Below are 14,590 nucleotides of genomic sequence, written 5' to 3' on the forward strand. Positions count from 1 at the left end.
AACGAGGACTGTTACCTAAACGACGTTGCCAACACCGAAACAGTTCTTTCAGATCTTTTATTATGGAAGCAAAACATTTCAACAAAAAGAGCTCGATTTGGAATAAAATTATACATTCTGTGGCGACTGTCGACCACCATGAATAGTAACGCACAAAAAAATGGCAATTGTCTCATTGTTAATGCCCGTAACCAAGAATGTTCACCATTAACAATGAGACAAATATCATGGCACAAGAGGGATTTCTTTTGACCACACAACACGGGTCGTTAAGAGAATCCCTTTTGTGACTAAACGGTGCGGATGCAATTAATCATCACAACAGCAAACCCTTTCCGTAGAATTCGAAAGTCGGAGCAAGCAAAAACTCGCTTCCAAATAGGCAACATCCGATTTCTCGAATTCTACGAAGCGACTCCAGCGATTGGCTAGGAGATCGACACACAAGCGTGATTGGCCAGCAAGGGTGCATCCCCTAAAAGAATATAAGCCCGGACTCCGACGAGGAGACGGCAGTTGATCCGAGTTGATCCGCAGTGGACACAAGACCTTGGCAGAGAGCCCGAGGCAATCAAGCGAGACGCTGAAGCACGAGACAGAGGCCAGAGAGCGGAATCAGCGGCAAACGACGACCAGCAGCCTTCCTGAGGAACCAGCTACGCGCCCCCACCTGACACTCCTGACACCTGTCGCATGCAGCTTGAGCCATCCTGAGCATCATCAACTGCACGAACTCCGACATCACGAGAAACGTCACGCCATATTCGTCCATTAACAAACTTGTAAATATAAAATAATAAACAGTCTAATAGGACTCGACCAGGAGTCTCATTGGCCGCGAGGTCAACCACCCCTAGGGTTACGCACCCTAAAATTCTAAGTGAAAGTAAATCGGGATATGTTCAAAATATTATTTTATACACAGGAAAAGATACTGATTATGGTTCAAACTATACTGAGCAAGTGTGCGTGGCAAAAGTGCCTCACTCGGCCATACTCGACAACTTGCTGAAGAGAGGGCGAATCAGATCGGACTCAAGCAATGTCGCATCAGGATTCGCTCTGACCCGCTCAGGTGCTACCGATGCGCCGCCTACGGCCACATCGCATCGCGGTGCAGGCGCCCGACCGGACTGGTCTACGCAGAAGCTGCTCGCTGCCCGGGCACAAAGCTGCCGACTGCAAGAGCGACAAAAGGTGCATCGTCTGCGAGAGCGACAGTCGCAACTCCGCCACCGCTACAGCAGTGGCCAATGTCCCGCCTTCAGAGCAGAGCTCGCGTGCTGCGGAAAAGCAGCGCAACACAAAGCGCTGGGCTAAGCTGCCTGACGACTAGCAGTCGGCAGGCAGGGAGCAACAGGGAGATTGAAAGTCGACATTTCGCCTCTCGACCCACCCTTGAAAAATGGAAGAGCACCAACCGCCAGGATAAACTGCGTTGCGTTATACAGCTTTCGCTGCGAAGACACAGTTGTCACGTGAAAATTTGGTTCATTTTCCTAACTGCAAAGAATTCAAAAACAATGTCAATACTGAATCCATATTTACCTTTTCTAAATACGAAAGTCACCTGGATTTGTTATTGGAAGAATTTCAGAATAGATTTAGTGATTTCTCATCTTTGAATGAACAATTTTCATTATTCTCGGCACCGTTCAACTTTGATGTTGTAAAAGCAGAAGAAAACTTGCAGATGGAATTAATAGAAATGCAGTCAGGTTCTACGCCCAGAGCTAAGTATTTAGAAGTGGGGATACCTGGTTTTTATTCATACCTACCCAAAAGCCATACGAACTTAAAAAAAAACTGGCAATAGAAATTATGGCAATGTTCGGTTCCACTTATTTGTGCGAACAGTTATTTTCTTTTATGAAATTAACAAAAACATCCTAAAGAACAAGGTTTAATGATAAACATTTGCCATCCCTAATGAAGGTGGGAACGACAAATACATTTAAGCCGAATATAAAAACAATTGTGATGTGATGATATAAAAGAGGCATCAAACCTCAGGGCAAAAATAATATTGTATTTGTAATAAATAAATTGTTTTTTTTTGATAATGTAATGTTATATTTTTTTCATCTCATCCTTCAAAATTTCGATCAAAATTATTATATTTAGCGTTATGAGGCAATAGCTTAATGTAGCCATTGTAGTAAGTATGTAAATTAATTAAATATAATACGAAATGTTACAGTGATTCTTAACACTAGATTTACGAAACCCGTCAATTTTAATTTGTTAACCCGTAATTTGACTTTTAAGATTAAAAATACAAAAAAGATTTTTTTTATACCCCAATCAAAATGTGTTGGTTATTAACAATACAATCATACGAATATATATCACTAGCCCTTTTTTTTATTGCCCTTTTAATTTAGTGGTAATGTGTTGTATATACCTATTTTTACTGACACCTGTCAAATTGACGTGTTATGAAAAGACCCATCGTTTTCCTCCCTTCGCTTGCTCCGATTATGTGCAGCGATGCACTGTTACCCTCAGACTTGTATGCACATTATTAGGTCATTGCTTTCTAAATTTGACTGAAATAGGACAACAACATATAAAAAATAAGATATGTCATCAGTCCTGGCCTAGCAAGCAACTGTTGAACATCGAACACGAAAGTGAATTTTGAAGTGAATTTTATTTGAAAAAACTCGTTTGCTGTGTGTATCGCGTGTGAAATATATGTACTGTTATTCGATTTGTGATATATATTTTTGTGATTTACGTTTTACTTTCTAATTGAAAATCCTGAGGTATGTTTTTCGAAAACATTTTCATATACTTATATTTATTATGAATATAAATTTATATTTACTTTTTAGAGTACACATTATATCTATTACGTATCAAAAAGATTCTGATTCGACCTATTTTTGTGTGAATTGAGTTTTATTTTTATTGAGTGATAGAGCTTTACTTTCTAACTGAAATCGAAATTTCCCAGGTGGGTAATTTGAAAATCTACAATATATTTATTTTTATTATAATAAAAAATATATGTTCATTTATTTTGTAAAGGTTAGCTGTTATGGACAAACATCTAAAAAAAAATGAACTACTACAAAAAAGAATTCGTATAAACGAAGACGTATCTGATACTGAATCAGATGCACAAGTTACTGAACTATGTGAAAGCGATGATGAAATTGCGGAAGAAAACACTGAAAGTGAACTTTCCGATAGCGAAGATGAACATTTTCGTAATATATGTCGTAGCAAGACAACTATGCGTATTCCTTCAGACTCTGAAAGCGAAAGTAATATGGATATTGCTGAGAGATCTTATAATGAGAACAATTTGACAGAAAAATCTTCTGATGGGACTGTATGGCAAATATTAGAAGCAGGTGGAGAAAGTGGTAGACCATCAGCTTACACTATATTCAACGATGTCTCTGGTCCCACTGCCTATGCTAAAAGAAACATCATGCTTGGAAATGTAAGTAGTGCATTCCAGCTCATAATTGATCATAATATAATGGATTATATCAAAACTTGCACTGAAACTGAAGCATGCAAAGTTTTGAAAAAGGATTGGACTATTACAAACTCTCAATTACGGGCTTTTCTGGCACTTTTATATGCCCGGGGAGCATATGAAGCAAAGGCTTTGAAAGCTTCTTATTTATGGTCTAAGAAATGGGGACCTGCCTTCTTTTCGCAAACAATGCCCAGGGACAAATTTATGGAGATTCTTAGATTTATCCGTTTTGATAAAAGAAATGAACGAAGCCAACGCTTGAAAACGGATAAATTTGCTTTAGTTTCCACAATCTGGAATAGATTCATTGAAAACAGTCAAAATTGTTACAAACCTGATGCAAATATTACAGTAGATGAGCAATTATTTCCAACAAAAGCTAGATGCCGATTTCTGCAGTACATGCCAAATAAACCAGACAAATTTGGCATAAAATTCTGGTTAGCATCTGATGTAAAAAGTAAATATCTCATAAATGGTTTCCCATATTTGGGTAAAGATGAAACGCGAACTACCAATATACCTTTAGGTGAACATGTTGTGCTCAAACTTGCTGACCCATATTTAGGTTGTGGGCGAAATATTACGACTGACAATTTTTTTACTAGTCTTTCACTAGCAAAAAAATTACTTATGAAAAAAACTACTTTAGTAGGAACTATACGTGGAAATAAAAAAGAATTGCCGAAAATTGCAAAAGCTAAAAATGATGATATGATTCGATTTTCATCAAAACTGTATAAAACTGAAAACTATGTTCTCACAATTTATAAAAGCAAACCTAAAAAAAAAGTATTATTGCTAAGTTCAAGACACAAAACAGTAAAAATAGAAAACAGTAATAAATTTGTCCCAGAAACGGTAGCATATTACAATAAAACCAAATGTGGAGTGGATGTTGTGGATCAAATGGCGCGGAAATATAGTGTGAAAGCAGGATCTCGTAGATGGCCTCTACAAGTTTTTTATAACATCTTAGATTTAGCGGCGATAAATGCATGGATTCTATATAAAGAGGTTACTGGAGTAAACATATCAAGAAAAAATTTTATTTTTCAATTGGCCGAAGAGCTAGCAGATGACAACAGAGATGCCCCCGGTACTAGTGCCAACCTACCGTCCAAAATTTCAAATGTCCGTAATCGTAAGTCTTGCCAAATAGGGTTTTGTAAAAAAAATAGATCTAACAATACTTGTAATAAATGTAAAAAATATGTATGTGGAAAATGTACGTTGAAAATTGATATTATATGTAAAAAATGTAAGAAATAAAATTATTATAATAAAAATACGTTGTTTTAAAATTAAATTAAATAGTTTCATTATAATAAATGTAGTTTTAATAAACCCGTCAAAATGACGGATTTCAGTAAAAAAAGGTATATATCTAATGTCAGTAAATCTAGTGTTAAGTTTTTTGATGTGGCCCGCCGGCGTACTCAAAATACCTTATGCGGCCCTTGGTGCCTTTTGAGTTTGACACCCCTGCTCTAGAGTTTAGAGCACTGATTTGCGTAATATTAAAAATGTACATTGTTTTTTTTTTACACAGGGAAGCACTTATGACGAAGTCTCTGCTTGATGAATTGTCGTCTGTCCTACAAGAAGTTGTTAAAATTGTCAATTACTTAAACTCTCGTCTGTTTAATGCAGTGTGTCAGGAAATGGGAGCAGATCATTAGTCACTTCTGTTTCATACAGAAGTACGATGGCTTTCTGGCGGAAAAGTGCTATCTCGGATTTACGAGCTAAAAAATGAGACCCAGACGTTTTTAGAGGCCAAAGGTTCAGATTTTGCTTCTGTGTTTAAAAAAGAAGAATGAGTAGTAAAACTTGCATATCTGGCGGACATATTCGCTCATTTAAATGAGCTCAACAGAAAAATGCAAGGCAGGAATTCTAATATTTTAACGCCACGCTGTCACTGGTAGTAATGAAATATTTCCAAATGTCATGGCTGCCGATTCAGAAAAAAAAGTGCAGGCTTTGATAGTGAAACACTTGGAGCTATTAGCAGAAAAAATGAACTGTTATTTTCCTAAGTGTGACCTGTAACCCATGGACTGGGTACGAAATCCATTCTCGGATAACATTTCCGTTGGATACTTACCGATAAACAAGCAGGAAGAATTCATGGAGTTAAAAACTGATCGGACATTAAAACTAAAATTTTCCGAAGTAGAGCTAGCACATTTTTGGCCGCATATAAAAAATAAGTATCCACTGCTTTCAAAGCGTGCTGTTGCAATTCTATTACCATTTGCTACAACCTACTTATGCGAATTGGGATTTTCAACTCTCACTACTATTAAATCGAAAAAAAGAGAACGCCTGAGGACGATCAATGAAGAGATGAGAGCAGCTTTATCAACGATTGTTCCAAATTTTGATCGCCTGTGCTCAGTTAAACAGGCTCACATTTTTCACTAAACATCTTTTCATATTAGGTATATTGAATTTAGTGTCATATATAGTTATATATTATAACTCTTTGTTTTCGTAAGATCAACGACCCTTCATACGAATTTTGATCCAGCAAGTCTATTTTTAGACTAAGACAATGCACGATGCTTGATGGAAAAACTGTAAACATATTAACTGATGCTTTTATTAATGATATTAAACGTTAATTGTAAAGAAATATGGGGGGGGGGGGAGGGCCGGGCCTAGAACACCACCCTGATGGTTATAGTTGGTGGGTTTGACGGTGTCGGTTCGGTTAGGTTAGGTTAGGGTTCATGTGCTAGACGGAGCGTTAAAAATTGCGAATTCTGCAAGATTAAACAATTAGCAACAAAACCTAATTCAAAGATATTGCAATTTCCGTTGGTATATAGCAAAATTTGGCGTTCGCAGAAAAAAACAGCTGAAAAATAACGCTATAAAATATCATTAACTATAAATCTTTAAAGGTGTGGCCATAAAAACCGAATGGTGATTTTTGCAACATTGCAATTTTTCTTGCATATAAAAGCCTGGTTAAAGTACTATTTGCTAATTGTTTAATCTTGCAGAATTCGCAAAATTACATTGACCAAAAAACCCAAAATAAAGGAGTTAATTACGAAACCCGTCAATGTCAAGCTTTTAAGTTAACATTTCAATATTTTATTTTAATTTTTTTCGCAAAATTACGATTAAAATTAAATCAAATTTCATTTATTATTAATAATCCTTACTGTTGTTGATTTGTCGATAAACTTTGCTATTAGATGCATTGTTGTACCGTCGCGACAAGCTGTGATTAGAATATGTGCGTAAAATTGACTAAATAAAAATATAAAAAAAATAATTCTTAGATATGTTTCAAACAACATATCTAAGAATTGGACACCCCTTTTCTTACATCTAATTAGCATACTTATATAAATAGGGGAATGTCCTTTGTCCGTCAGCAATCTTACAAATTACTTCAAACCATACGGTCAGTCGTCTGACCCCTAAATACCGATTTTAATCGAGTACCCGCAAATATATAAAATAAAATTGGTGGCAGCGGTGGGATTATTGCGGAAAAGAGTGTGTACGTTGATTTGTACGTGCCACTGGAATCGACCACTCATCAAGAAGCCGACATCCAGAATCCTGAGGGATCGTCCAAGGACCAGTTCATCACTATAGTTGGCACTATATGTATATCATCGATTATTACTAATTTTTTACGCGGTCATAACGTCTACGTGGTACCTGAGACAGTGGATTAAATCCTTCAGAGACCAAGAGCCCATAACCCATTTCTACGAGACGAGTGGTCTCGATGAAGATCGGAAAATAAACCAAGAGAACATCTTTGCTGAGCCAAGCGGAGAGCAAAAGCAGAGTACATCCTTGCTGAGCCAAGCAGAGATCATCTTCATTGAGCCAAGCGGATTGCACCTTTATCACTTATCAACTTTAGAAAAATAAATTGTGAGTACAAACGTATATTTTGATTATCAGACAAAAAATAATCTAAAACTACAACCAAAAAAATGTGAATTTCTTAGACGAGAAGTAGCATATCTTGGACACATAATTACTGACAATGGTGTATTACCTAACCCCAATTTATAAGCATTTATGGGATTGGCCGGATATTATCGAAAATTTATAAAAGATTTTAGTAAAATAATAAAATCATTAACAAACCTATTAAAAAAGGATGTAAAATTTGATTGTGCAAAATTCATTTGAAACTCTAAAATAAAAATTGATTACACCTATATTACAATATCCAAACTTTGCCAAAGAATTTATATTAACTACAGATGCCTCTAATTATGCTATAGGTTCAATTTTAAGTCAGAAAGAATTAAGTAAAGTTTGCCCGTTGCCTATGCATCACATACTCTAAGTGCAGCTGAGATAAGCTACAGTACAATTGAAAAGGAATTACTAGCAATCGTATGGTCTGTAGGTCATTTTAGACCTTATCTTTATGAAAGAAAATTTAAAATTATTACAGATCATAAACCTCTTCAATATCTTTTTAATATTAAACAACCTACCAGTAGTAGATTGATACGCTGGAGACTTAAATTAGAAGAATTCGATTATGAGATTAGTTAGGCGCGCTGAAATGTTCGAGTGTATCAAATTTAACTTCACGCATAAATTGTTTGAAAGAAACAAATCGTTTTTTATCGTTTCTAAACAGCAAACACTGAATTCCATATCGTTTATCGATCACGCTATCTATGACGGACAATATTTTCCTAATTTACTATATAATCACTACTTACAATTGACTCCTTCACACATTTTGTCCAAATATATATATATATATATATATATATATATATATATATATATATATATATATATATATATATATATATATATTTTTTTTTTTAGCAAGTGACCTAGATGTATGTAAAACCCTTATTAGTGGTTTGACAGAGACATTCATTCTTCAAACTAAGTATGCAGGATTTGATCCAGAAGCAGTTTTTGAGAAAATTGACGCATTGATTAAAAAGTATGATTCAGATAAAGTATCAAAAAATTTAACAAAAGCAATTTACATTGCATTGTGCAGAGGTTCTGCTATATCAAACATGATTAAGAGATCAAGCTTGGAAGGAGGAAAACAATTAAAGGAACTGAAAGATTTTTTCTCACTGGTTGATTCTAATAATAGAAGAGGTGCAATCAATCTTATTCGATTGTCTGCGACATTTCCTTTGATCACAATTAACCTTCTCAAAATTAGACCTGAAATAGCAGAGAGTAGACCGGTTAAAAAAACCGAAATTGATCAAGCATATGATATAGACTTCCCAGCAGTGATGATGACAAACACTTTTGCTAGTGTTATACCAAAAAGCTTATCACCAGGAAACAAGGAAAAATTATTCCTTATATGCTGTTTTTATGTTACTCTAGAAAATCAAAAACTAAATAAGGATTCAGCAACAAAACCTATTAAGACCCTATACTCTGAAGTGAGAATATATGTGGATGCGTCTTATAACTCTACAGCTATATCGGATGAAGCAAGAAGGAAATTCAGTAAAGAGTTACCTGAGGTATTCACTTCTTCTTTTGAATTAACTTCTGAGGTTAGGAATATAGCAAATAAATTTGCTTCTGAATTGGATTATAAGTTTAGTGATTAAATTATAGTGAACGTAGAGTAAAGAATATCATATAATATAGAGACGCCTATGGGAACAATTTTTGGTGCTTATTTTAAGTGACTTCGGTGCTCTCTAGATCATTGATCCCGAACGCGCGGTCAGTGTTACACGTCTCCGCGCATTCGACAAAATTATTACAATATGGCTTCTTGTTCCGTATTATCTTGCAAAAACAGTGCAAAACAGCAGAGGAATTGCAATATATCATTTCACAGGTAACATTTTGCAATTATTTGTGTTATTTTAGGATTTTTTATTAAAAGTGACGCGTGCAAAACACATCATTTTACACGCCATTCTAACGTCATCTACACGTGCCAACTAGGGCTGCGCATTCCATTCTTCGAGTTTATATTTAATTTATTTTTAAATTAAATATAAATGATAAAAATAATATATTTCATTAGTAAATATTTTTGTTAACATATAAACGTTAGTAATATTATACACGTTTTTTTAGATTTCCTTTAGAACAAAACTTACAGAAAGTATGGCTTGAACATATTTTACGTCCTTCATGGAAGCCATCCGTGAGAAGTGTCATCTGTTCGGAGCATTTTAACCCCGATTCTTTTTTTACCATAAAAGGTGGGTATAAGCGATTAATACCAAACTCAGTCCCTTTACAAAACCAACCATCGTCTCCACTCCCGTCAACGTCAATTTCGAATACTGATGCTTACAATTCCCCTAGAAAAATTAATTTATTACGAAAATTAAATCACGTTAGGGTTATTTCAAAAAAACGTGAAAATATAATACACGCACTAAGGCAAAAACTTTATAGAAGAAACAAAAAAATAGTTAATTTAGAAAATATAGTTAAGTCTATAACAGACAAAAGACTTTTAAGTGAGGAAAACGGCTTGTCACTATTAGCAAATTTTGATTCCGATTCAAAAGAGTTGTTAACTTTTCTAAGAATAAAAAAGAATTCAAAAGTAGCACAGTATTCAGCCCGAGTTCGATCGTTTGCATTAACTTTAAGTTTTTATTCTCCCAAAGCTTATCAATATGTTCGACAGACTTTAAATTTTAACTTACCTCACCTAAGAACCATCGGTAAATGGTATCAGAACTTGAACGGAGATCCAGGGTTTACGTTTGAAGCATTTGAAGCGTTAAAAATAAAATCGCAATCGACAAATTATAAGCTAGTTTGCAATTTAGTTATATATGAAATCGCGATTAGAAAACTTACTGAGTGGGATGGAAAACGTTTTCATGGTTACATAGACATGGGTACAGGCATAGACGGCGATTGCTTATCAATTGCAAAAGAAGCACTAGTTTTTATGATTATGTGCATAAATGGTAGCTGGAAATTACCGGTAGCATATTTTTTATTAGATGGGATATCAGGCACACAAAAAGCTAATTTATTAAAAAAAAAAAAATTTTAAAAAAAAATACACAAATGCAATATAGATGTGGTTTCTGTAACATTTGACGGTTGTCCTGCTAACTTTTCTATGGTTAAAAATTTGGGCTGTAATTTACAATATAATGATCTTAAAACTACTTTTCCGCATCCATGCACTCAAAAACCCGTAGCAGTTTTTTTAGATCCGTGTCACATGCTTAAGTTAATTAGGAATTCGTTGGAATCCAAACAAATATTTACGGATAGTTTGGGTAATAGTATAGAATGGAATTTTTTAATAAAACTTAATCAATTACAGGAGGAAGAAAATTTGCACTTTGCCAATAAATTATCGCGAAAACACGTTCACTTTCACAACCAAAAAATGAAGGTGAAATTAGCTAGTCAACTTCTTAGTAATAGTGTAGCGGACGCGTTAGAATTTTGTAAAAAAATTTGCTTAGAAAGCTTTAATGATTGTATAGGGACGGTAACCTTCATACGTGCAATAAATCATTTATTTGATATTTTAAATTCAAAAAATATAAAGCAGGTAAACTTTAAGAAACCTTTATGTAAAGAAAACCATTTAGAGATTTTTAACTTTTTTGAATATGTTAAAAAATACATAATATCTCTTCACCATAATGGCGAAAGAGTAGTTTCTAGTAGAATAAAAACAGGATTTTTAGGATTCTTAATTTGCATGGATAGCGCTAAACACTTATATAATAGTTTGGTAGAACAAGAAGGGGTATTAAGTTATATACCATTTTATAAAATAAGTCAGGACCATATAGAACTATTTTTTGGTAATATTAGATCTCATGGAGGGCATAATAATAATCCAACGGCACGACAATTTAGGGCTATTTACAAAAAAACTTCTTACTCACTTAGAATTAGGAGACTCGTTTAGGGGTAATTGCATTCCGTTAGAAAATATTAGCATATTGTCTCCATCCAACCATATCAATATAACGTCAGATAGGCATAGGATTACTGAAGTCAATGATACTGATGAAAATTTTGACGATTTAAATTTATTACCAGATTTTTTAACTGCAAGTTCTCGCGAAATTGTGGCATACATAGCCGGCTATGTAGTAAAAAGTTTATCAAAAAAAATTGTTTGTGAAATTTGCGTAGATTCTCTTTTAGGTTCTAATAATAATAGTTTCATAAATCACAAAAATCGGGGAGGCTTGTTGTCGCCGTTTGATGACGTTAAGAAGATTTGTTTGAAATGTGAAACATTTATAAAATACTTAGTTAACCAAAATTGGCAAAAAAAATTATTGCCTAAATATAATAAAGATTATATTGTAAGTAAAATTTTAAAATCATTTGTAGGTGTAGGTGATATTTTTAAATCGTTAGAAATTCATATGTTTGAACAAGCCCCTACGAGTAATCATTATTTGCATTTAATTAGAGCCGTTGCTGATAAATACGTAAATATTAGAATTCATTATTTAACTAAAATTAGCAATAGAGAAGAAAGCAAGCGATATTTACTAAGTAAGCTAATTCACTTTAAAGGACATTAGATATTCAAATTTGATTTGACTTCCTTATTTACCTGTCATATTCAAAACACAAGTGGATTAGGTCTACTGGAGACACCACGTAAAAAAAAAGCGCGCCATTTATTCTACCTCAATGGTGGTGCGGAAATGAATAATAAAATGTCTGTAATGATATAATAAATATTGGTGATAAAAGTGAATTAATAAAGAAAAATATTAATTAAAAAATTACAAATGTGGCAGCCCTATTCGTTTGGCAACGTCACAAGGTCATTTTGTCCTTCGGCGTTGCACACAATTGTGACGCGCAGGCGCACACCACGGGGTTAATGGTCGAGAGACTAGCGGTCGAGCCAAAATCTTGCATGTTTTTACCATATAATTGGCGCCTCTATTATGTATATATAACATTCTTTACTCTATGATAGTGAATGACAGTATAGTGCAATTGAGGCACTCTTGTTTAAAATAATCAATCTTAAATCAGTATGATGTATGTTTGAGACATCCTTGTTTTAAAATACTTTAATTTTAAGTTAATAACATTTAAATTCATTATTAATTAAATTAATAATCTTATTTTATAATAATCTTATTATTATACTCGCGAAAATCTAAAAATTCATATTATAAACTTCTACGGGGAGGAAATTCATAAAAACATTCGAAAATATCAAAAACTGTGTGCAAAACTGACCAAAAACAAATGTGATCTTGTGTTCAAATGCTGATGCATTATCTCGCATCGACATAGACAACGAAACTAATCAACAATCAATACTACTTTGTACTATTGATACAAAAGAGTCATATGAAGATTTTATAAAATATCATTACTTGAATAGGAAACCTTTCGAAAGCAATTTCAATGAAATTGAAGGTAATATTTTTGACCAAAAAGACCACATAGTTCACTGTATATCAGCTGATTTAGAAATGGGTCAAGACAACGCTGAAGACGCAACATTCAATTCATGACATATTAATATCGCAAAATAAGCAATTTAAAATTTTTCATTTAATTACAAAACAAAACTATTGGGATAAAATTACGTATAAGGATATTTTTTATAGTTTGTTACAATTACGTACATTTCTTAAGAGTAATAAAATAAAATCAATATCCATGCCACGAATAGGATGTGGTCTGGATCAATTAAAATGGAAAAAGGTAAAATTAATTGTTCATTTCGTATTTAAAGATTCTAATATAAATATTACCATATGTAATAATGTAATGATAACCCCTGAACGTAGTCAAATTCCTGTTATATTAAAAGAATATCACGATTCCATTATCGGAGGACATACAGGCCGTGAAAACTAACTAGTGAAAAGACTTTTGAACGAATAACGCTCGATATTGTTGGACCGTTACCCATATCAAAAAAGGGAAATCGATTTATTTTAACCCTCCAATATGACTTAACAAAGTTCACTCAAGCTTACGCAATTCCTGATCACAAAGCGTTGACAATATCTAAAGTATTAACAAATAATTTTATATGTAATTATGGAATCCCTAATAAAATTCTCACCGATCAAGGTCGAGAATTTACTTCTAATATTCTTAAAGAAATTTCTAAACTGTTTAAAATAAAACAAATCCAAACGTCTGCTTATCATCCAGAGTCAAACGGTGCTTTAGAAAGAACACATAATACCATTAAAGAATATCTAAAACACTTTATAAAAGATAATCAAACCGATTGGGACGACTGGTTACCTTTCGCTATTTTTAGTTTTAATTCTACCCCTCATTCAACTAAATTTACTCCCTTTGAGTTAATCTTCGGTAGTAAGCCCAAATTACTGTCTTCTATAACATCAATAGAATGTTCATATACTTATGATAATTATTTGGAAAACTTAAAATTAAAACTATTGAAATCGCTATCAATAGCTCGTGATAATGTAATTAAAAATAAACAAAAAACTTGCGATAAATAAATATTCGCATCGATCCTTACTATATACAAAAATAATTATTTACTATATAGAAAAGTAAAATATAAAAAAAAATTCCGCACACCTCTAAGACCGACACCCTTCTAAAATAAGGCAGAATAAAGATCGGTCAGATCAGATGCCGAGTGCGCGAACGGGTCAAACCGCTCCGCTGCTATGGCTGTATGGCCTTCGGGCATAAAGTTGCGAGGTGAACCGGACGGAACAGTCTTTATAATATGCTGGAACAATTTTGGTTTTTAAAAACATGTATACAAAAAACTAAAATAGATATAAAGAATTTTTCGGTGACATTTAATGAAAATGACTGGATGAAATTATAGAAGTAATAAAACCTCTAAAATTAGCAGTCGAAGCACTCTGCCGACCTGATACCAACTTGTGCTCAGTCGATGCAATTTTGAAATTCAGTTTCAGACAATTGACCGAGCTTAAGTCTGCATTAAGCAAAGATTTATTAATTTCTCTACAAAAAGATGTAGTAAAAAAATCTTTGAATGAACTAGCAAAATTGTCCCGAAAAGATGCGGCCGTTGCGGGGCGTTCTCTACAAAAAGATGTAGAAAAACGAAGCAGTATAGTATAGTGCAAAACAGTATAGTGCAATTGAGGCACT

General features: G+C 33.8%; 1 long non-coding RNA gene across 1 annotated transcript; it reads left to right on the forward strand.

The window, feature by feature from the left end:
* Positions 1–2,821: 2,821 nt before the first annotated feature.
* Positions 2,822–4,332, forward strand: LOC148236439 (uncharacterized). The gene is made up of 2 exons (XR_015809071.1): positions 2,822–2,959; positions 3,034–4,332. It is a non-coding gene; the product is annotated as an uncharacterized LOC148236439 (long non-coding RNA).
* Positions 4,333–14,590: the final 10,258 nt, after the last annotated feature.

The sequence above is a fragment of the Plectrocnemia conspersa genome, unplaced genomic scaffold (assembly GCF_051122295.1).
Source record: "Plectrocnemia conspersa isolate PC_06_02 unplaced genomic scaffold, ASM5112229v1 ptg000003l, whole genome shotgun sequence".
NCBI classification, from domain to species: domain Eukaryota; kingdom Metazoa; phylum Arthropoda; class Insecta; order Trichoptera; family Polycentropodidae; genus Plectrocnemia; species Plectrocnemia conspersa.